At 41.0% G+C, this 24,169-nt stretch overlaps 1 protein-coding gene and 1 pseudogene across 1 annotated transcript in view; one reads left to right on the forward strand and one right to left on the reverse strand.

Moving 5' to 3' along the window:
* LOC148003312 (sulfotransferase 1C2A-like) overlaps nucleotides 1-24,169 on the reverse strand; it is a 77,406-nt gene that overhangs the window by 43,689 nt on the left and 9,548 nt on the right. The window lies entirely within an intron of this gene.
* On the forward strand, nucleotides 3,405-23,370 carry LOC148003313 (brain acid soluble protein 1-like; annotated as a pseudogene).

A 24,169-nucleotide genomic window follows, 5' to 3' on the forward strand; every position in this document is an offset into this window, starting at 1 on the left:
CTTGTATTTGGGGCATAGATATTTAGGATTGAGAGTTCATCTTGGTTGATTTTTCCTTTGATGAATATGAAGTGTCCTTCCTTATCTTTTTTGATGACTTTTAGTTGGAAATTGATTTTATTTGATATTAGAATGGCTACTCCAGCTTGCTTCTTCTGACCATTTGCTTGGAAAGTTGTTTTCCAGCCTTTCACTCTGAGGTAGTGTCTGTCTTTGTCTCTGAGGTGTGTTTCCTGTAGGCAGCAGAATGCAGGGTCCTCGTTGCGTATCCAGTTTGTTAATTTATGTCTTTTTATTGGGGAGTTGAGGCCATTGATATTGAGAGATATTAAGGAATAGTGATTATTGCTTCCCGTTATATTCATATTTGATGTGAGGTTATGTTTGTGTGCTTTCATTCTCTTTGTTTTGTTGCCAAGACGATTAGTTTCTTGCTTCTTCTAGGGTATACCTTGCCTCCTATGTTGGGCTTTACCATTTATTATCCTTTGTAGTGCTGGATTTGTAGAAAGATATTGTGTAAATTTGGTTTTGTCATGGAATATCTTGGTTTCTCCATCAATGTTAATTGAGAGTTTTGCTGGATACAGTAATCTGGGCTGGCATTTGTGTTCTCTTAGGGTCTGTATAACATCAGTCCAGGATCTTCTGGCCTTCATAGTTTCTGGCGAGAAGTCTGGTGTGATTCTGATAGGTCTCCCTTTATATGTTACTTGACCTTTTTCCCTTACTGCTTTTAATATTCTTTCTTTATTTTGTGCGTTTGGTGTTTTGACAATTATGTGACGGGAGGTGTTTCTTTTCTGGTCCAATCTATTTGGAGTTCTGTAGGCTTCCTGTATGTCTATGGGTATCTCTTTTTTTAGGTTAGGGAAGTTTTCTTCTATGATTTTGTTGAAGATATTTACTGGTCCTTTGAGCTGGGAGTCTTCACTCTCTTCTATACCTATTATCCTTAGGTTTGATCTTCTCATTGAGTCCTGGATTTCCTGTATGTTTTGGACCAGTAGCTTTTTCCGCTTTACATTATCTTTGACAGTTGAGTCAATGATTTCTATGGAATCTTCTGCTCCTGAGATTCTCTCTTCCATCTCTTGTATTCTGTTGGTGAAGCTTGTATCTACAGCTCCTTGTCTCTTCTTTTGGTTTTCTATATCCAGGGTTGTTTCCATGTGTTCTTTCTTGATTGCTTCTATTTCCATTTTTAATTCCTTCAACTGTTTGATTGTGTTTTCCTGGAATTCTTTCAGGGATTTTTGCGATTCCTCTCTGTAGGCTTTTACTTGTTTATTAATGTTTTCCTGTGCTTCCCTAAGTGTGTTCAGGTCTTTCCTGAAGTCCTCCAGCATCATGATCAAATATGATTTTGAAACTAGATCTTGCTTTTCTGGTGTGTTTGGATATTCCATGTTTGTTTTGGTGGGAGAATTGGGCTCCGATGATGGCATGTAGTCTTGGTTTCTGTTGCTTGGGTTCCTGCGCTTGCCTCTCGCCATCAGATTATCTCTAGTGTTACTTTGTTCTGCTATTTCTGACAGTGGCTAGACTGTCCTATAAGCCTGTGTGTCAGGAGTGCTGTAGACCTGTTTTCCTCTCTTTCAGTCAGTTATGGGGACAGAGTGTTCTGCTTTCGGGCGTGTAGTTTTTCCTCTCTACAGGTCTTCGGCTGTTCCTGTGGGCCTGTGTCTTGAGTTCACCAGGCAGCTTTCTTGCAGCAGAAAATTTGGTCTTACCTGTGGTCCCGAGGCTCAGGTTTGCTCGTGGGGTGCTGTCCAGGGGCTCTCTGCAGCGGCAGCAACCAGGAAGACCTGTGCTGCCCCTTCCGGGAGCTTCAGTGCACCAGGGTTCCAGATGGTCTTTGGCTTTTTCCTCTGGCGTCTGAGATGTGTGTGCAGGGAGCAGTCTCTTCTGGTTTCCCAGGCCTGTCTGCCTCTCTGAAGGTTTAGCTCTCCCTCCCACGGGATTTGGGTGCAGAGAACTGTTTATCCGGTCTGTTTCCTTCAGGGTCCGGCGGTGTCTCCGGCAGGGGTCCTGCCGCTCCTGGGCCCTCCCCCACGGGAGCCCAGAGGCCTTATACAGTTTCCTCTTGGGCCAGGGATGTGGGCAGGGGTGAGGAGTGTTGGTGGTCTCTTCCGCTCTGCAGCCTCAGGAGTGCCCACCTGACCAGGCGGTTGGGTTTCTCTCTCACCGGGTCTGGGAGCAGAGAGCTGCTGCGGGCCGGGATCCGCGGGTGTGGGACTTCCGGTAAACACAGAACGTGCCCGGTTCTAGAGAAATTCTGCTTCCGTGTGTCCCAAGCTCACCAGGCAGCTTTCTTGCAGCAGAAAATTTGGTCTTACCTGTGGTCCCGAGGCTCAAGTTCGCTCGTGGGGTGCTGCCCAGGGGCTCTCTGCAGCGGCAGCAACCAGGAAGACCTGTGCCGCCCCTTCCGGGAGCTTCAGTGCACCAGGGTTCCAGATGGTCTTTGGCTTTTTCCTCTGGCGTCCGAGATGTGTGTGCAGGGAGCAGTCTCTTCTGGTTTCCCAGGCCTGTCTGCCTCTCTGAAGGTTTAGCTCTCCCTCCCACGGGATTTGGGTGCAGAGAACTGTTTATCCGGTCTGTTTCCTTCAGGGTCCGGCGGTGTCTGTGGCAGGGGTCCTGCTGCTCCTGGGCCCTCCCCCACGGGAGCCCAGAGGCCTTATACAGTTTCCTCTTGGGCCAGGGATGTGGGCAGGGGTGAGCAGTGTTGGTGGTCTCTTCCGCTCTGCAGCCTCAGGAGTGCCCACCTGACCAGGCGGTTGGGTCTCTCTCTCACCGGGTCTGGTTAAATACAATCTTAATAACCTTTGCAAGACAGTCAACATAGCACACATGTGTATTGTACACATCCACATCACTTTATAACACACACACACATGCACACACACCATACACACACACACACACACACACACACACACACACTCAAAGACTCAAAGAGAGAAAGAGATAGAGCAAATACTACCTTTTAAAAGTAGAATTCCTTAAAACGATACATTATCCACATAATATTCTAAAGTGATGGTACCATATTTCTGCTTGAGATATCATTTGAGGATTATTCAGTACCTACCACTGGAAGAAAAAAGGTCTGAAACTTTGATTCATTCTTCGCAGGTAGAGGTACTAAGGGCCCAGAACTAAAGTCCATATACATATGCATTCTTTTCTGTTCATCTTTTGTTTGAAATGTGTGAGTGCCTGCCTGTATGTTTGTTTATACACCTCCTGGAATTGGATTTATAGTTGTGATTTATCATGTAGGTGCCAGGAATTGAATGAACTTGTGTCCTTTGCAAGAGGAACACATGCTCTTAACCACTGAGTTATTTCTCTAGCAGTCACAGTCTTGAAAAATCATAAACACTTGCTATGAAATAGACTGAGTGACTTTCAAGCACATACTTTAAAAAAGTGAAGTGAACTCTTCTCATCGGCTCCTCTGAGGAGAGGAACTCCATGATGGGAGGCAAGCTGAGCAAGAAGGGTTACAATGTGAATGAGGAGAAGGCCAAGGACAAAGACAAGAAGGCTAAAGGCGCGGGCACCGAGGAGGAGGGGACCCCAAAGGAGAGAGAACCCCAGACGGCCGCCCACACCACTGAGGTCAAGGAGAGCGCAGAGAAGCCCAAGGACACTCCAGATGGGGAGGCATGGGCTGAGGAAAAGGAGGCCGACCAACAGGCGGCCGGTAAGGAGGAGGCGCCCAAGGCCCAGCCCGAGAAGAGCGAGGGCGCCACGGAGGAGCAGCCCGAGCCCCGGCCAGTGCCTGAGCAGGAGGCGGCCTGGCCCGGGCCCGCGATGGGCGGCGAGACCCCCAAGGCCGGCGAGGCGAGCGCCGAGCGCCGAGGGCACCCGCGCGCCGGATCGCGCGCCCCAGGAGGGGGGCGAGGCCAAAAAGACTGAGGGTCCCGCCGCTGGCCGCGAGGCGAAAAGCGACGCGGCCCAGGCGGCTTCAGATTCTAAACCTAGCACTGCGGAGCCCGCGCCCTGGTCCACAGAGACGCTCGCGGCCTCTGAGGCGCCCAGTTCCGCGGCCAAGGCCCCCCAGGCACCGGTCTCCAGCTCAGAACAAAGCGTGGCCATCAGAGGTCACTCGCAAAGGACCGGTCTCAAGCTCTCTCTGTCTCTGTATCCTATACTAACTTGTTTCAAATTGGAAGTGAGGCTATGTATTGCCCAAGGGATTAAAAAATTAAAAAAAAAGAAAAGAAAAGAAAAGAAAAAAAATAGGAGGATGTGTCCCATCCGGGGAGGGAGGGAGCGGGGAGCATCCAAATAGTATTTTTGTGGGGAAATATCTAATATACCTTCAGTCACCTTGACCAGTCAGTCCTGGATTTTACAGACCATTGTCTGGAAGTTCATCATCTGTACCTGAACCGCTATCCCCTAGGCTCCATCCTTTAAAAACCCCAGCATCCCTCCTGTGATACAGCTGGGGAGGAGGGTGTTTGATTTTGCCCACAGGGCCAGTGCCAAGGCAATCAGATCTTTATGAAAGCAGTATTTTCTGTTTCTTTTTTAATCTACAGCCTTTTCTTATTTTTTTTTTAACGTTTGTGGATGAATGCCAACTTTCAGACGGAGACCACTTAGCTTGTCCACACTGTATCTCAATGCCAGCCCTCCACTCTTCCTCTCCAGATAGTTTTGGGAGTGACAAACATTCTCTCACCTTACTTAGCCTACCTAGATTTCTCATGACGAGTTAATGCATGTCCGTGGTTGGGTGCACCTGTACTTCTGTTTATTGGTCAGTGGAAATGAAAAATAAAAAGTCTGCATTCATTGCAGCTCCAGTTTTCTTCCATCTGTGTCTCAGACCCCAACACACCAGCCATTGGAAAATGGAAAATAAATAAATAAATAAATAAATAAATGTACAATGGATGCATTGAAATTATATGTAAGAGTATAAATGGCATGAAACTAATAAAGCTAAGCAATTAAAAAGTAAAAAAAAAAAAGTGAAGTGAAACATACAAACTGGTGGTTTGAATATGCTTGGCCGAGGAATGGCACTATTAGGCAGTGTGGCTTGGAGGAAGTTTGTCACTATGGGGGTGGGTTTTGAGAGACTGTTCTCTTACCTGCCTGGAATTCAGTCTTCTAGAAGCTTTCAGAAGGCTGTAGAACTCTCAGATCCTCCAGTGTCAAGACTGCCTAGATGCTGGCACGCTCCTGTCTTGATGATAAGGGACTGAAACTCTGAATCTGTAAACCAGCCACAATTAAATGTTGTCCCTATAAGAGTTGTTTTGGTTATGATGTCTGTTTACAGAAGTAAAACCTTAGCTAAGACACAAACAGAAGGGAACAGGTTGCATATGGACATACCTCAAAGGAGAAGTGAGACCAAAACTTCACAAGTATAAATTGAAGATCCTTGGCAAAAAGACAAAACATGTTTAATGGAAGGATTCAGATTCATGAAAATTAAAGATATGCTTCTCTCTAGGCAGAATAATGTGGCAAGAGAAGGAAATTAAAGAAAGCGGTACAAATAGAAAAAGAAGTTAAATTATCTCAATTTGCAGATGATGTGATATTACATTTAAGTGATCCCAAAATGCTACTAGAAAACGTCTAGACAATTTCAGCAAAATGGCAGGACACCACGTCAACTTACAAAATCAGGAGCCTTTCTATACAACACCAACAAATACACCAAGAGATCACGAATATATTCACATTTACAATAGCATCTACAATATAAACTTCAAATACCTAATGAAAGAAATAAGAAAGAAGCTAGAAAGTGAAAAGGTTTAAAATATTTATGCACTGGTAGAATTAATATAGTGAGACTGTCATCCTACCAAAAGTGATTTAAAGCTCAGTGCAATGTTAAAATAAATACCCCCCAAAATTAGTCAAAGAAATAGAAAAATTCTAAAAAATCATACGGAAATAAAAATAACATCAGAAACCAAAGTAATTCTGAGAAAATAGTGGGGAAATTACTAATAAAAAGTTAAAGACACGTCTTGCACCCAAATCCTGTTGGGAAGAGAGCTGCACTTTCAGAAGTACAGACAATCCTGAGAACTCAGGGGAGACCGCCACTTCTGCTCACATTCCTGGCCCAAGAGGACCCTGCCTAGTGCCCTCTGGATACTGGAATATAGGAGCAGTCAATGGCAGGAACCTTCTGGTTTCTGCCTGCACCCAGAAGTGAACTGAACTGGTACCACAGCTCCCTGCACCCAGATCCCATGGAGCAGAGAGCTGGACTCTCAGAAGTGCAGATAATCCTGAGAGCTCAGAGGAAACAACTACTTCTGCCCACATTCCCAATCCCATAAGGACCTGCCTAATGCCCTCTGTGCCCTCTGGACACAGGGACCTAGGAGTAGTCAGAGGCAGAACCCTTCTGGTTTCTGCCTGCCCTGAGAGCCAAAAGCCAGTCAGCAGGAGCACCTACACATTTGAGAACAGACAGAAGACCTACTCTTCTGCTCCAAGCGACCCACCTGGTAGCCTTAGGACACACAAAGTCAGGAGTAGCTCTCTGTTCCCAGATCTGGCTGAAAGAAAACAGGTCTACAGGAGTACTGACACACAGGCTAAAAGGAAGGTCAAGTCACTGTCAGAGACAGAAAGACAAGCTAACACCAGAGAAAACCTGATGGCAAGAGACAAGCACAGGAACCTAAGCAACAGAAACCAAGACTAGTTGGCATCATCAGAAACCAGTTCTCCCACCAAAACAAGATTTAGATTCAAAATCACATCTCAGGATGATGATAGAGGACTTTGAGAAGGACATAACTTCCTTAAAGAAATACGGGCCAACACGGTTGAACAAATAGAAGCCCTTAAAGAGGAAACAGAAAATCCCTTAAAGAATTATAGGAAAACACAACCAAACAGGTGAAGGAATTGAACATAACCATCCAGGTTTCAAAAATGGAAATAGAAACAAAAAAGAAAGCACAAAGGGAGACAACCCTGGAGATAGAAAGCCTAGGAAAGAGATGAGGAGTCACAGATGCAAGCATCACTAACATAATACAAGAGCTAGAAGAGAGAATCTCAGGGGCAGAAGATACTATAGAAAACAGCAACATAACCATCAAAGATAATGTAAAATGCAAAAAGCTCCTCTAGGAAATCTGGGGCACAATGAGAAGATCAAACCAAAGGATAATAGGTATAGAAGAGAGCAAAGATTCCTAACTTAAAGGGTCACTAAATTTCTTCAACAAAATTATAGAGGAAATCTTCCCTAACCTAAAGAAAGAGATGACCATAAACATACAAGAAGCCTATAGAACTCCAAATGGATTGGACCAAAAAGGAATTAACTCTTGTCACATAATAGTCAAAATACCAAATGAACAAAACAATGAAAATGTATTAAAAGCAGTATGGGGAAAAGGCCGAGTAACATAAAAAGGTGAACCTATCAGAAATACAGCAGACTTCTCACCAGATTCTATGAATGCCAGAAGGTCCTGGGCAGATGTCATACAGACCCTAAGAGAACAGAAATGCCAGCCCAGGCTACTATATCCAGCAAAACTCTCAACTAACATAAATAGAGAAACCAAGATATTCAATGAGAAAACCAAATTTACACAATATCTTTCTACAAATCCAGCCCTACAAAGGAGAATAGATGGAAAACTCAAATACAAGGAGGGAAACTACTCCACAGAAAAAAGCAAAAAAGTAATCTCCTTGCAATAAAACCAAAAGAAGAGAGACACACAAACCGAATTCCAGTTTTAAATATGAAAAGAACAGGAAGCAACAATCACTAGTCCTTAATATATCTCAACATCAATGGACTCAATTCCCCCCGAAAAAAGACATAGACTAACAGACTGGATATGTAAAGAGGACCCAGCACTTTGCTGCATGCAGGAAACACACCTCAGAGACAAAGACAGACACTACCTCAGGGTAAATGGCTGGAAAACAAATTTCCAAGCAAATGGCTGGAAGAAACAAGCTAGAGTTGCCATTCTAATATGAAATAAAATTGACTTTCAACCAAATGTCATCAAAAAAGATAAGGAAGGATATTTCATATTCATCAAAGGAATAATCCACCAAGATGAACTCTCAATCCTAAATATCTATGCTCCAAATGCAAGGGCATCTACATTCATAAAAGAAACCTTATTAAAGCTCAAATCACATATTGTATCTCACAAAATAATAGTAGGAGATTTCAACACCCCATTCTCATCAATGGATAGATCATGGAAACAGAAACTAAACAGAGACATAGAGAAACTAACAGAAGTTATGAACCAAATGGATTTGACAGATATTTTTGAATATTTCATCGTAAAACAAATGGATATACCCCTTTCTCAACACCTCATGGTACATTCTACAAAATTGATCATATAATCAGTCACAAAGCAGGCCTCAACAGATACAAGAGGATTGAAATAATCTGACGTATCCTATCAGATGACCACGTGGTAAGGCTGGTCTTCAATAAAACAAAAGTGACAGAGAGCCCACATATACATGGAAGTTGAACAATGCTTTATACTGTGATAACTTGGTCAAGGAAGAAATAAAGAAAGAAATTAAAGACTTTTTAGAATTTAATGAAAATAAAGAAACAACATACCCAAACTTATGGGACACAATGAAAGCAGTGCTAAGAGGAAAACTCATAGTTCTGAGTGCCTCCAAAAAGAAACAGGACATAACATACATTAGCAGCTTGGCAGCATGCCTAAAAGCTCTAGAACAAAAAGAAGCAAATACACCCAGGAGGAGTAGAAGGCAGGAAATAATCAGACTCAGGGCTGAAATCAACCAAGTAGGAACAAAAAAGGAGTATAAAATGCATCAACAAAACCAGAAGATGGTTCTTTGAGAAAATTACAAGATAGAGAAACCTTTAGCCAGACTAACCAGAGGCACAGAGAGCATATCCAAATTGACAAAAATCAGAAATGAAAAGGAATTAACAAGGAATTCTGAGGAAATTAGAAAAATCATCACATCCTATTACAAAAGCCTATATTCAACAAAACTGGAAAATCTTGATGAAATGGAAAATTTTGTAGACAGATACCAGGTACCAAAGGAAATCAGGATCAGATAAACCATCGAAACTGGCCCATAACTCCCAAGAAATAGAAGCAGTTATTAAAAGTCCCTCAAATAAAAAGAGCCCAGGACCAGATGGGTTTAGTGCAGAATTCTATCAGACTTTCATACAAGAAAATACTGTCAAACTATTTCACAAAATACAAACTAAAGGAATACTACCCAATTCTTTCTATGAAGCCACAATTATGCTTATACCTAAACCCTTCAGGTATAAAAAGAACTTCAGACCAATTTCCTTATGAAGATCAATGCAATAATAATAAAATTCTCGCAAACAAAATCCAAGAACACATCAAAAAGATCATCCATCATGATCAAGTAGGCTTCATCCCAGAGATACTGGAATGGTTCAATATACCGAAATCCATCAACATAATCCACTATGTAAACAAACTCAAAGAAAAAGAAAACACATGATCATTCCATTAGTTAGTGAGAAATCACTTGACAAAATTCAACACCTCTTCATGAGAAGTCTTGGAAAGATCAGGAAATCAAGATCCATACCTAAACATAGTAAAAGCAACATACAGCAAACCAGTAGCCAACATTAAATTAAATGGAGAAAAACTTGAAGCAATCCCATTAAACTCAGGGACTAGGCAGGGCCGCCCACTCTCTTGCTACTTATTCAATATAGTACTTGAAGTCCTATTCAGAGCAATCAGACAACACAATGAAGTCAAAGGGATACAAATTTCAAAGGAAGAAGTCAAAATATCACCATTTTCAGATGATATGACAGTATACTTAAGTGACCTCAAAAGTTCCACCTGAGAACTACTAAGCCTGATAAACAACTTCAGCAAAGTGGCTGGATATAAAATTAACTCAATGAAAAATCTTCCTCTACTCAAAGTATAATCAGGCTGACAAAGAAATTAGGGAAATGGCACACTTTACAACAGTCATAAATACCATAAAATACCTCGATGTAACTCTAAAAAGGAAGTAAAAAACCCATATGACAAGAACTTCAAGTCTCTGAAGGAAGAAATTGAAGAAAATTTCAGAAGATGGAAAAATCTCCCATGCTCATGGATTGTCAGGATTAATATAGTAAAAATGGCTATTTTGTCAAAAGCAATCTACAGATTCAATGTAATCCCTATCAAAATTCCAACTCAGTTCTTCACAGAATTAGAGGGAACAATTTGCAAATTCATTTGGAATAACAAAAAGCCCAGGATAGTGAAAACTATCCTCAAGAATAAAAGAAGTGCTACGGGAACCACCATCCCTGACCTCAAGCAGTATTACAGAGCAATAGTCATAAAAGCTGTATGGTATTAGTATAGAGACAGGTAGGTAGATCAGTGGAATAGTTCAAAGACACAGAAATGAACCCACACACCTATGGTCACTTGATCTTTGACAAAGGAGTCAAAAACCATCCAATGGAAAAAGGATAGCATTTTCAACAAATGGTGCTTTTTCAACTGAAGTCAGCATGTAGAAGAATGCAAATCAACCCATTATTATCACCTTGTACAAAGCTTAAGTTCAAGTGGATCAAGGACCTCCACATTCACCCAGATACACTCAAACTAATAGAAGAAAAAGTGGGGAAGAACCTCAAAGACATTTTGGGCAGTGCGACAAATTTTCTGAACAGAACACCAATGGTTTATGCTCTAAGATTAAGAATTAACAAATGGTACCTCATAAAACTGCAGAGTTTCTGTAAGGCAAAGGTCACTGATATTAGGACAAAACGGCAACCAACAGATTGCAAAAAGATCTTTAGCAGTCCTTTATCCAATAGAGGGCTAATATCCAAAATATACAAGACTCAAGAAGTTAGACTCCAGAGAGACAAATAACCGTATAAAAATGGGGTCCAGAGCTAAACAAAGAATTCTCAGCTGAGGAATATTGAATGGCTGAGAAGTACCTAAAGAAATGTTCAACATCCTTAGTCATCAGGGAAATGCAAATCAAAACAAACCTGAGATTCCACCTCATGCCAGTCAAAAACTCAGGTGACAATATATGCTAGTGAGGATGTAGAACAGAGGAACATTTCTCTATTGTTTGTGGGATTGCAAACTGCTACAATCACTCTTGAAATCAGTTTGGAGGTTCCTCAAAAAATTGGACATTGCATTACCTGAGGACCCAGCTATACCTCTCCTGGGCATATACCCAAAAGATGCTCTAACATAGAACAAGGATGTATACTCCACTCTGTTCATAGCAGCCTTATTTATACTAGCCAGAAGCTGTAAAAAACCAAGATGCCCTTCAACAGAGGAAATGATACAGAAAATATCATATATCTACATATTGGTATACTACTCACCTATCAAAAACAATGAGTTCATGAAATTCATAGGCAAATGGATGGAACTTGAAAATATCATCCTGCATGAGGTAACCCAGTCACAGAAAAACACACATGGTTTACACTCACTGATAAGTGAATATTAGCCCAAAAGCTCAAATTACCCAAGATACAATATACAGATCACATGAACCTCAAGAAGAAGGATTACCAAAGTGCAGACGCTTCAGTTTTTCTTAAAAGGGGGAACAAAAATATTCATAGGGGGGATATGGAGACAAATGTTGCAGCAGAGACGGAAGGAATGGCCATATGGAGCCTGCCCCATGTGGGGATACAGCATGTGTATGTGTATGTGTATGTGTATGTATATGTATAGGTATAGGTATAGGTATATGAATAGGTATAGGTATAGGTATAGGTATATATGTCTCTAACTATTTATAGCCACCAAAACTAGGTTGTTATCTATGAAATCAAGAAGTACATGATGACAGGTCCCTGATACATCTGTCTCCTGAGAGGCTCAAGAAGAGCGTGACAAATACAGAGGTGGATGCTTGCATTCAACCATTGAACTTAAAATGGGATCCACATTGGAGGAGTTAGAGAAAGGATTAATGGAGCTGAAGGGGCTTGCAACCCCATAAGAAGAACAAAACCAACCAACCATTGCTCTCAGGGATTAAACTCTATCTAAAGAGTACACATGGACATATCTATGGCTCCAGCTGCATATGTAGCAGAGGATGGCCTTGTGGGCACCAGTGGAAGGAGAAGTCCTTCTTTCTGCCAAGGCAGGACCCCCAATGCAGGGGAATGTCACGGGCAGTGGAATGGGGGTGGTTGGGGAAGGGAAATAATACCCTTATTGAAGAAATGGAGGGGACTGGATAGGGAGCTTTGGGTCAGGGAACTGGGAAAGGGAATAACATTCAATATGTAAGTAAAAAATATCCAATTTTTTAGGAGAAAATAACTTCCAAGACACATTATACAGCTAAAGTAACACTACTATTTTAAAAATTCAGTATCAACAGAGACACAGAGAAACTAACAGAAGTTATGAACCAAATGGACCTAACAGATATCTACAGAACGTTTCATCCTAAAACAAAAGACTATACCTTCTCAGCACCTCATGATACCTTTCCCAAAATTGACCATATAATCAGTCACAAAACAGGCCTCAACAGATACAAGAAGATTGAAATAATCCCATACATCTTATCAAATTACCACAGACTAAGATTGGTCTCCAGTAACAACAAAAATGAAAGAAAGCTTGCATAAACATGGAAGCTGAACAACGTTCTGCTCAATGACAACTTGTTCAAGGAAGAAATAAAGAAATTGAAGACTTTTTAGAATTTAATGAAAATGAAGACACAAAATACCTAAATTTATGGGACACAATAAAACAGTGCTAAGAGGAAAACACGTAGCTCTGAGTGCCTCCAAAAGAAACTGGAGAGAGCGTACATTTGCAGCTTGACTGTACACCTAAAAGCTCTAGAACAAAAAGAAGCAAATAAACCCAAGAGTAGTAGAAGGCAGAAAATAAGCAAACTCAGGGCTGAAATCAACCAAGTAGAAACAAAAAGGACTATGCAAAGAATCAACAAAATCAGGATCTGGTTCTTTGAGAAATTCAACCAGATAGATAAACCCTTAGCCAGACTTATCAGAGCGCACACAGATAGTGTCCATATTAACAAAATCAGAAATGAAAAGGGAGGCATAACAACAGAAATTGAGGAAATTCAAAAAATCGTCAGATCTTACTACAAAAGACTATATCAACAAAACTAGAAAATCTTGATGAAATGGACAATTTTCTAGACAGAAGCCAGGTATCAAAGTTAAATCAGGATCAGATAAACCATCTAAACAGGCCTATAACTGTTAACGTAATAGAAGCAGCCATTAAAAGTCTCCCAATGAATAAAAGCCCTGGACCATGGGTTTAGTACAGAATTTTATCAGCCCTTCATACAAGACCTAATATCAATACTGTCTAAATTATCCCACAAAATAGAAACAGAAGTTGCTCTTCGCAATTCCTGCTATGAAGCCATGATTATGCTTATACCGAAAGCACACAAAGAACCAAAAAAGAAAGAGAACTTAAGGCCATTTTTCCTTATGAGTGTTGAGGCAAAAATACTAAAAAAAATTTTTCACGAATGAATCTAAGAATTTTTCAAAACGACCATCCATCATGATCAAGTAGGCTTCCTCCCAGTGATACAAGGATGGTTCAATATACATCAACCTAATCTTCTATATAAACAAACACAGAAAAAATCACATGAACATCTCATTATATGCTGAGAGTGCATTTGACAAAATTCAACATCCGTTCATCTTAAAAGACTTGGAAAGATCAGGAATTCAAGGCCCATGCCTATACACAGTAAATCAGTATGCAGCAAACCAGTAGCCAGCATTAAAGTAAATGGAGAGAAACTTGAAGCAATCCCCCTAAAATCAGGGACTGGACAAGGCTCCCCACTCTTTCCCTACTTATTCAATACAGGACTTGAAGTCCTAGACAGAACAATCAGACAACAAAAGGAGGTCATAGGGATTCAAATTAGAAAGGAAGAAGTCAAACTGTCACTATTTGAAAATGATATGATAGTATACTTAAGTGAAACCAAAAGTTCCACCAGAGAGTTGTAAGCCTGATTAACAACTTCAGCAAAGAGGCTGTGTATAAAATTAACTCAAACAAATCAGTAGTCTTCCTCTAATCAAAGGATAAACAGGCTGAGAAAGAAATTAGGGAATTGATACCTTCAAAATAGACCCCATATGAACAACAATGCCAACCAACCAGAGCTTCCAGGGACTAAGCCACTACCTAAAGACTATACATGGACTGTCCCTGGGCTCCAACCTCATAGGTAGCAATGAATAGCCTAGTAAGAGCACCAGTGGAAGGGGAAGCCCTTGGTCTGCCAAGACTGAACCCCCAGTGAACGTGATTGATGGGGAGAGGGTAGTAATGGGAGGAGGATGGGGAGGGAAACACCCATAGAGAAGGGGAGGGGGAGGGGCTAGGAGGATGTTGGCCCAGAAACTGGGAAAGGGAATAACAATCGAAATGTAATAAGAAATACCCAAGTTAATAAAGATAAAGAAAAAAATCTATAAAAAAAATAGGCACAAATAATAAAAAATACTTTGGTGTGACTCTAACCAAGCAAGTGAAAGATCTGTATGACAGGAACTTCAAGTCTCCTAAGAAAGAAATTGAAGAAGGTCTCAGAAGATGGAAAGATCTCCCATGCTCATGGATTGGCAGGATTAATATTGTAAAAATGGCCATCGTTCCAAGCACAATCTACAGATTCAATGTAATCCCCATCAAAATTCCAACTCAATTTTTCATAGAGTTTGAAAGAGCAATTTGCAAATTCATTTGGAAAAGCAAAAGACTCAGGATAGCAAAAATTATCTTCTACAATAAAATCACTTCTGGGGGAATCACTATCCTTGACCTCTAGCTGTATTACAGAGCAATAGTGATAAAAATTGTATGGTCCTGTCCCAGGTTGCTCCTCAGTTCCTGTGTCCAGAGGTCTCGATGTGACCTCTTCCTCTTGGGCCAGGATTGTGAGCAGAAGTGGTTGTCTCCCCTGAACTTTCAGGATTGTCTGCACTTCTGAGGTGGACAGCTCTCTCTCCCCCATGTGGTTTGTGTATAGAGAGCTGTGGGACTGGGTCAAATCTGGGTGCAGATGGAAACTGGAAGCAGCACTCTGATTTATAATACCCAGCATCTCAAAAGAACCAGGATATCTTTCAACAGAGGAATGGATACAGAGAATGTGGTACATTTACACAATGGAGTACTACTCAGCTATTAAAAACAATGACTTCATGAAATTCAAAGCAAATGTATGGAAATAGAAAATATCATCCTGAGTGAGGTAACTCAATTACAAAAAAAAAAAAAAACCCACACACATGGTATGCACTCACTTATAAGTGGATATTAGCCCAAAAGCTTGGTGTACCCAAGATACAATCTATAGCCTATACGAAGCTCAAGAAGAAGGACCACCAAACTGCAGATGCTTTAGTCCTTCTGAGAAGGTGGAAGAAAAATATTCTTGGAGGAGACACGGAGATGAAGTGTGGAGCAGAGACTAAAGGAATGGCCATTCAGAGCCTGTCCCACCTGGGGATACAGCCCATGTACATACAATCACCAAATTCAAACAATATTGAGATGTCAAGAAGTGCATGCTGACAGGAGCCTGATATAGCTGTCTTGTGAGAGGCTCTTCCAGAGCATGACAAAGACAGAGGTGAACACTCACAGCTAACCATTGAACATAGGATGGGGTCCCCATTGGAGGAGTTAGAGAAGGGATTATTGGAGTTGAAGGGGTTTGCAACCCCATAAGAACAACAATACCAACCAACCAGTGCTCTCAGGGATTAAACCCCTATACAAAGAGTAAACATGGACAGTCCATGGCTCCAGCTGCATATGTAGCAGAGGATGGCCTTATTGGGCACCAGTGGAAGGAGAAGCCCTTGATAATGCCAAGTCTCACCTTGCCCTGCCCCCCACTCAGTGTAGGGGAATGTCAGGACAGGGAGGCAGGAAGGAGTGTGTGGATGGCTGGTAGAATACCCTCATAGACAAAGGGGGGTGGTGGTGGAATAGGCATTTATTGAAGAGAAACCAGGAAAGGGGGATAATACTTAAAATGTACATACAAAATACCCAATAAAAATTCAATATAATAGAATAAAAAGAGACATGTTGATGAATGAAACAGAAGACCCAAACATGAGTACTTGAAAATATATCCATCTGATATTTGATGAAAAGATAAAACCATACACTAAAGAAGAATAGTGTCTTCAGCAAATGATGCTAGGAAACTGAATATCCACATGTACAAAAATGAAAGTAAACCTCTATATATCATCCTGTATAAAAACTAGACTCAAGTGGATCAAAGACCTCAATGTGAATCCTGAAATATTGAAACTGTTTGAGCAGTATCATGCAGGATTTACATGGAAAAAATAATTTTCTGAAAGCTCAATAGGACATTTACCCAGGAATTAATTATTTACCTGGGAATTATGATATCAAAAAACTAAAAACTTCTCTACAGCTAAGGAAACAGTACATTGAGTAAAATAGAAACCCGCAGAATGGGATATAATCTTTGCTACTTATTCTTCTGAAAGAAAGTTAATATCCAAGCTATATAAAGAACTCAGAAAGAACAGTCAAAGGAAACATGAGCTAGGAATTAACAAATGAGCTAAAAAATCTAAACAGAATTTTCAACTCAGGAAACAAACACAACACAGATCAGTTAAAAAAAATGTTCAGTATCTCTGCAATTAGGGAAGTGCACATTGAAACAGACTTGAGATTTCATCTTGCCCCAGTCTGAATGGCTAAGACAACAGATCAACTAGCAAATGTTGAGGAGCTTGTGGGAAGAGGGAACCCTCATTCATTGTTATTCAGAATGAAAATTGGTGCAACCATCCTAGAAATCAATATGGTGATTTCACAAAAATCTTAAAAAATTAAATACAGTATATGATCCATATATACCACTCCTTGGCCTATGCCCAAAGGAAGGAACATGCTACTTCACAATATACTTGTCAGCCATGGTCAGTACACATGGTCATTCACACTAGCTAGACAGTGAAAACCACCTAAGTGTCATGCAACACATGAAAAGATAATGAAATATAGCAATATACACAATAATATTCCAATTAGCCTTAACAAAAACATTAGATCATGAAGTTTTAGGTAAATGGGTAGAACTAGAAAATATTATATTGAATGATGTAACGCAAAATGAGGTAAACCAGACATGTTACATTTCTCTCATCTGTAGTTCTGTCAGATGGGAGTCTACACTTCTTCATGTGTCAGCATGCAACAAGTAACCACAGAAACAAAGAAACTATAAAGGGGCTATTGGGATAAGGGGATTAGGGGTTATGAGAGGAATAGCAAAAGACAGTGATGTGAGGTGAAAACGGAAAAATGAGGGAGGAGAATCCAGCTTCTGGGTACAAAGGAAGGTCAATACAGAAGATGGGGATGAATGACAAATAACATCAAGGTTGTTTGAAAAAGTCTCAAGGAAACATTATTTCATATATATCTAAAATTATAAGCATATAAGTGTATAAGTGTATGAAGCATACAAGTACATGAAGATGCTTAAATTAAAATATGGCACTAGATCTGGCAGTGTGTCCCCTAAGAACCACTGACTAAGAAAAACTTAGTTCCAATACCGGGGACAAGGAATATCCTTTAGAAAAGTTCATCAAGGTAGTCCTTGTAGTAACAGCAAGAGTGTAGTAACTCCTAAAACAATGTAGACTCTGACAGTTGCCCTCAGTTGCCTGTTAGTGAAGATATGTCCCTATTGCAGAAGATACCACACACTTAAGATAGAGGTGTCAGTTGATACAAACTGGATATAATCTGGAAGATTCTTACTGCAGTCTACCTTCCATGGTATCAAAAAATACTAAGTAAGCTGCCAAGGGAGGGAAGTAATTAACAATACTACTCACCTGTGGCACACATGGACCACAACAATGACCAGCATGACAAGATGTCCATAAAGGTACAGGGATTGACACATGTTGGTGATTGAAGATGATGAAAACCCTGCCTGGCACTAGAAGCACAGCCACCTTCCTAGGTGTTGTGTGACAGGACTTTTCCTCATTAGATGCTACACACATGTTTTCTCATACGCTGGAGAGGGAGTCTAAAATAGACCAAAGTATGATGCCACCAAAGTCCAACTTGGTCAACTAATGTTTTATTGGGGTTTCTCATAGGAGTATGGTTGGTAGGTTACTTACAGGAACAGAAATGACTCAAAGCTGCATCACCACCCCAGCGTGAATGACAACTCACAAAAGCTGTGAACCTAAAGCATAGTACGAAGCTTACAGGCCATTCAACAGTGTGGAGAATGTCCTTTCCAAGTGATTGAGTGATTCTCTGGGTCTAAGCATCTTCTGGGCAGTTCTGCTGCTTTCCTCTTTCAGCAGCTGGTCTGATCTCAGTCTTCTTTGTATCCTGACTTGTTTGGTAGTGACACATAGGAACTTTATTGCTACTCTGGGAGAGAGGGAATCTGGCTACCCTAAAGAATATGGTCCCTTTCTGGGTCTTTCTATTTTGAGTTGTTTACTTTTTTGCTTGAGGCGCTTCCCTGCATATCACAATGTTTATAAGTTAGAGGAAACTGTTACACAGTACTAGGGCAAGTGAAGTGATGGATTGTAGAAGAGAATCTACGATCACTACCTTGTTACACCAGCATAATTTCTAACTACATTCTAAATCATATCCTTATATTCACATATAATTATAATTATTACCTTCATCAAAGAAGCTGTTTTTTTTTAAAGCAAATCACACAGATAACAACTGTATCCAATATCACAAAGATCAACTAATTGTACAAAGCCTAGTCCCAGTGTATACAACTATCCAATATCTCCTTATCTATGACTCATGGAGCATCACAGTTGAGATTGAAGAAAGATTTCAAGAGCTAGAAAAACAAGAAGTCGGCTTTGAAGCAGTCTTTTATTATAACAGCTGCTAAACAAAATCTGAACTTAGCAATATCGAAAGACATGCTAATGAGGTAGGGAAAAAGAAATCTGATAGGGTCTCATTCCTGTGAAAGTAACTACAGCCACCTAATGAATGCTGAGGGAAGGCGTCTTTCTCAGGGGTGAGCTAAATAATTGGCTGTCCAGAACAAAGTGGTCAGCCTTGAAGCCCTATATATAGAAACAAGAAAAGAAGACCCGGCAAGTTATTTTTTTTCTTTCTTTTTTTCTTTCTTTTTTCTGGAGCTGGGGACCAAACCCAGGGCCTTGTACTTGCTAGGCAAGCACTCTACCACTGAGCTAAACCCCCAACCCCCTGGCAAGTTATATTTAGATACTTTGGCATTCACAAACATACATATATATGTTATAATAATTGAGGAAGACGAGCTATTAATTTGAGAGTTGGAAGGCAGGGGAGAACTTACAAGGAGGAAACTTGGGAGGGGCTAGAGGAGAAAGGGAAGAGGGAAAGTGATATAATTATATTTTAATTAAAATGTATAATTAAAATAAAATGTAAGAAAAAAACTCTTATGCTTTAAAAGTGCAGCCAAAAAAGTGAAATAAAACTGAGGAGAATCAGCAACAGGACATGATGAAATATTTGCAAGTACATCAGATAAAACTGTTTGAGCATTATTTAAAGGAGTCTTCAAGTTAGATAATAAAAACAACAAGTAGTCCACTTTAAGAAAAAAAACCAAAAATACTAATCTTCAATATTACGTTTATCTGTGACAGGGAGAAATGTTTCAAGGTATACAATAGAAGAAAGAGAAAGGTGCTTACGTAGACTGACCTGCTTTTCACGAGCCAAAAATGTGCTGAGAAAAGCACATGGCAGGAACAAGGGTGGCAGAGACTTTCTCTTCCTATTCATTATTCAGAAACTTTTCTTGCTCAGGGAAATCACTTGGCAATCAACTATGATTCTGTTTCAAAGTTGTAGCTTTCTCAGTCTTCCTGTGTAACTTATCAAATCCACTGCTTTGATACTTCAAGTCCTTACATTTCATAATATCTTCTCCAGCCCATGTAACATGTACCATTGAGTGAACATATTGCCTTATTCATCAAGGCTACTGTAATTAGTAACACTGGCAGTGGAGTTTTGGCAGGAAAATTGATTTCCAGCCTTTCACTCTGAGGTAGTGTCTGTCTTTGTCTCTGAGGTGTGTTTCCTGTAGGCAGCAGAATGCAGGGTCCTTGTTGTGTATCCAGTTTGTTAATCTATGTCTTTTTACTGGGGAGTTGAGGCCATTGATGTTGACAGATATTAAGGAATAGTGATTATTGCTTCCTGTTATTTTCATATTTGGATATGAGGTTATGTTGGTGTGCTTTTCTTCTCTTTGTTTTGTTGCAAAGACGATTAGTTTCTTGCTTCTTCTAGGGTATAGCTTGCCTCCTTATGTTGGGCTTTACCCTTTATTATCCTTTGTAGTGCTGGATTTGTAGAAAGATATTGTGTAAATTTGGTTTTGTCATGGAATATCTTGGTTTCTCCATCTATATTAATTGAGAGTTTTGCAGGATACAGTAACCTGGGCTGGCATTTGTGTTCTCTTAGGGTCTGTATGACATCAGTCCAGGATCTTCTGGCTCTCATAGTCTCTGGCGAAAAGTCTGGTGTGATTCTGATAGGTCTGCCTTTATATGTTACTTGACCTTTTCCCCTTACTGCTTTTAATATTCTTTCTCTGTTTTGTGCGTTTGGTGTTTTGACTATTATGTGACGGGAGGAGTTTCTTTTCTGGTCCAATCTATTTGGAGTTCTGTAGGCTTCTTGTATGTTTATGGGTATCTCTTTCTTTAGGTTGGGGAAGTTTTCTTCTATGATTTTGTTGAAGATATTTACTGGTCCTTTGAGCTGGGAGTCTTCCCTCTCTTCTATACCTATTATCCTTAGGTTTGATCTTCTCATTGAGTCCTGGATTTCCTGTATGTTTTGGCCCAGTAGCTTTTACCGCTTTACATTATCTTTGACAGTTGAGTTGATGATTTCTATGGAATCTTCTGCTCCTGAGATTCTCTCTTCCATCTCTTGTATTCTGTTGGTGAAGCTTGTATCTACAGCTCCTTGTCTCTTCTTTTGGTTTTCTATATCCAGGGTTGTTTCCATGTGTTCTTTCTCGATTGCTTCTATTTCCATTTTTAATTCCTTCAACTGTTTGATTGTGTTTTCCTGGAATTCTTTCAGGGATTTTTGTGACTCCTCTCTATGGGCTTCTACTTGTTTATTTATGTTTTCCTGGAATTCTTTCAGGGATTTTTGTGACTCCTCTCTATGGGCTTCTACTTGTTTATTTATGTTTTCCTGGAATTCTTTCAGGGATTTTTGCGAATCCTCTCTGTAGGCTTCTACTTGTTTATTAATGTTTTCCTGTGTTTCTCTAAGGGAGTTCTTCACATCTTTCTTGAAGTCCTCCAGCATCATGATCAAATATGATTTTGAAACTAGATCTTGCTTTTCTGGTGTGTTTGGATATTCTGTGTTTGCTTTGGTGGGAGAATTGGGCTCCGATGATGCCATGTAGTCTTGGTTTCTGTTGCTTGGGTTCCAGTGCTTGCCTCTCGCCATCAGATTATTTCTAGTGTTACTTTGTTCTGCTATTTCTGACAGTGGCTAGACTGTCCTATAAGCCCGTGTGTCAGGAGTGCTGTAGACCTGTTTTCGTGTTTTCTTTCAGCCAGTTATGGGGACAGAGTGTTCTCCTTTCGGGCGTGTAGTTTTTCCTCTCTACAGGTCTTCAGCTGTTCCTGTGGGCCTGTGTCTTGAGTTCACCAGGCAGGTCGCTTGCAGAAGAAAAGTTGTTCTTACCTGTGGTCCCGAGGCTCAAGTTTGCTTGTGGGGTGTTGCTTATGAGCTCTCCGGGGCGGCCGCAACCAGGAAGATCTGCGCTGCCCTTTCCAGGAGCTTCCGTGCACCAGGGTTCCAGATGGCGTTTGGTGTTTTCCTCTGGAATCAGTAATGTGTGCAGAGTGCAGTCTCTTCTGGTTTCCCAGGCATGTCTGCCTCTCTGAAGGTTTAGCTCTCCCTCCCACGGGATTTGGGTGCAGAGAACTGTTTATCTGGTCGGTCCCTTCAGGTTCTGGGGGTGTCTCAGACGCAGGGGACCCGCTGCTGCTGTGCCCTTATCCAAGGGAACTCAGAGGCCATATACAGTTTCCTCTTGAGCCAGGGATGTGGGCAGGGGTGGGCAGTGTTGGTGGTCTCTTCCGCTCTTCAGTCTCAGGAGTGCCCTCCTGTCCAGGGGGTGAGGGCTCTCTCCCACGGGGTTTGGGAGCAGAGACCTGCTGTGGGCAGGGATCCGCAGGTTTGGGACTCCCACTAAATACCGGAAGTGTACGGTCCTAGAGGAATTTTGCCTCTGTGTGTCTTGAGTTCACCAGGCAGGTCACTTGCAGCAGAAAAGTTGGCCTTACCTGTGGTCCCGAGGCTCAAGTTTGCTCGTGGGGTGTTGCTTATGAGCTCTCCGTGGCGGCCGCAACCAGAAAGATCTGTGCCACACTTTTTGACCCATTTTTTTCTTCTTGTACAAAGCTCAATTCCAAGTGGATCAAAGATCTCCTCATAAAACCATATTCACTGAAACTAATAGAAGAAAAATGGGGAAGAGTCTTGAACACATCGGCACAGGGGAAAGTTTCCTGAACAAAACACCAATGGCTTATGTCTAAGATCAAGAATTGACAAATGGGACCTCATAAAAATGCAAAGCTTCTGTAAGGCAAAGGACACTGTGGTTAGGACAAAAATGGCAACCAACAGATTGAGAAAAAGATCTTTACCAATCCTATATCTAATAGAAGGCTACTATCTAATATATACAAAGAACTCTTCAAAGTCTTTAGAGAACCAAATAATCTTATTAAAAAAATGGGGTCTAGAACTAAACAAAGAATTCTCAGTTGAGGAATACTGAATGGCTGAAAATCACCTAAAAAAATTTCAGCATCCTTAGTTGTCAGGGAAATCAAAACAACCCTGAGATGGTGAGGATGTGGGGAAATAGGAACACTCCTCTATTGTTGGTGGGATTGCAAGCTGGTACTGAAAGGAAAATTATACGAATTTAAGGTTTAAAAATATTAAAACTAAAAGAGTAAGCCCCAAAAGCCATATACTCAGGGCTAAGCCCTGCTGCCAGGAATAACAGGCCATAAAGATAAAGAAAAGGAATGCAAGAGAACTACTTTGCTTATCACCCTGTGTGAGTAACTGTTCTTTGTTCTGCCCCTGTGATGTTTATTTAAGCCCCTACTTGTGCTTTCCAGCCATTGTGTCCTGCAGAGAGCACTCCAGGAAACCCGTGGCCCAAGCCTAACCAGAGGTGTTTCAAATACAGATGCTTCATCAATTCTGACAAACTTTAAAAAATAATGAGGACCTGAAGACCCTGATTTAGTAGCTCTCCTGATTTAGTAGCTCTGTTCCAGGAACCAGGGGGCCATAAATTCTTCTGGGTCCCCTTATCTCCTGGAGCCATAAACCAGTCCTGTGACTTGGGTGCATCCCCCTTTGACATCCCCATCCCCTGGGCTCACAGCCTCTGCCTTTAAATGCTCTTTCTCCCAGCCTCTCAGGGGTCGACATCTCTGTCTCCTGCGGGATACCTGTTGGCCGGAGATCTCTGTAATATGTCTCCTTAATAAACCTCGCCTTTATTTATTACATCCAAAATGGTCTCTCTGTGTCTGGGGTCTGAGATTTCCCAAGACTTGAGTAAGGGTCTCTCTGCGTGGGATCTTTCAGTACAACCACTCGGAAGAGGGGGTGGATAAGGGATAACATTTGAAATGCAAGTACGTAAAATATCCAAGAAAAATAAAATTAAAAGAAAACAAAACACCCCCCCAAAATGTTAGTGACTATAAGATGCTTGATTTATACCAGTTTTAATAAAAAGGAAGAAGAAGAAGGAGGAGGAGGAGGAGGAGGAGGAGGAGGAGGAGGAGGAGGAGGAGGTGGAGGAGAAGAAGAAAGAAAGAAAGAAAGAAAGAAAGAAAGAAAGAAAGAAAGAAAGAAAATCACCTACAAACTCGCATACTTGCAAATCTTTTAGAGGCATTGTGTTTTGTTTTGTTTTTAATTCAGAATTCCTCTTCCCAAATAACTCTAACTTG

Source organism: Rattus norvegicus, chromosome 9 (genome assembly GCF_021556685.1).
Source record: "Rattus norvegicus strain SHRSP/BbbUtx chromosome 9, alternate assembly SHRSP_T2T, whole genome shotgun sequence".
Taxonomy (NCBI): Eukaryota; Metazoa; Chordata; class Mammalia; order Rodentia; family Muridae; genus Rattus; species Rattus norvegicus.